Source organism: Somniosus microcephalus, chromosome 11 (assembly GCF_052327205.1).
Source record: "Somniosus microcephalus isolate GS21.2 chromosome 11, FLI_Smic_1.0, whole genome shotgun sequence".
Lineage (NCBI taxonomy): Eukaryota > Metazoa > Chordata > Chondrichthyes > Squaliformes > Somniosidae > Somniosus > Somniosus microcephalus.
In genome coordinates this window covers 143,465,707-143,466,760 of record NC_140997.1, presented here as the reverse complement: position 1 = coordinate 143,466,760, position 1,054 = coordinate 143,465,707, and positions in this window count along the sequence as shown.

Here is a 1,054-nt window from a genome sequence, read left to right as displayed (position 1 = left end):
GTACTTGGGTGGGCGGTAGAGAACAAGAATTTTAAATGAGAGGTGCGAGGGGTGGAATAAGGTGAGATGCTCAGAGGAGAAACTGCCAGAGGAATAGGGGGACAGACCAAGGTGAGATTTGGTGATGAGAGCCACACCGCCACCACAGCGGTCTGAGCGTGGCAAGTGGTGAAAGGTATAGCCGGGTGGGGAAGCTTCATTTAAGGGTAAGGTGTCATCATCCCTGAACCAAGTTTCCGTCAGGGCCATGACATCGATGCAGTCATCCATGATATGCTCATGGATGGCAAGGGCCTTGTTCGCAAATGAATGGACATTCTGGAGGGAGATGCAGAGAGGGTTGGTGATGGCTGCCCCACTGCCAGCGTCCACAGGGTCAGCGCTGGGGGGAATGAGTTGGATGGGGAGGAGATTGGCAAGATTTGCCCCCAGTGAGCGCGCTGGGCGGCAAGGTCGACGAGAGAGTAGGATGGGACAGTTGGGGTTGCTGCTCGTAAGGTGGCAGCGACAAGTGCCTCGATGGGGCCTTCATAGGATGCCAAGAGAGGCATAGAGGGAAGCTGTGGGCTTATCTAAGAGGGAGTCACGCCTGGGACGGCGACAGGAGTAGGAATGCCGAAGAGTAATGAAGGATTGGGGTAGGGATTTGGGAGGGCAGTGTATCCGAGAGAAGAAAGGAGGCTCGACAACAGTAGAATGCATTCAGGGAGGGATCGAGAGAGAAGGAAACTGGGGGGGGGGTTAGTGGAATGGCTCGGGTCCTGAGCGGCAGCCAAAGTGCGCACGCGAATGGAGGCGGAAAACAGTTCAGGCTACATAGGCCTGTTGAAATGTAATAATAGAATACATATTTCCTGGTAGCAGGGAATAGGTGAAAACACTTGCAAAAAGCAAAAGCATTGAGACATGAAGAGTTTAAAGCAGCCGTTATCCAAAGGTGGTTCCCTGCAGCTTTCGTCAAGTAACTAGAAACCAACAATCCCGCTCCACTCACCCTTGGTGCCCAAATCCAGCCTCATCTTGAATTTAAAATGGCGGCGGGAGACTCGCGCCC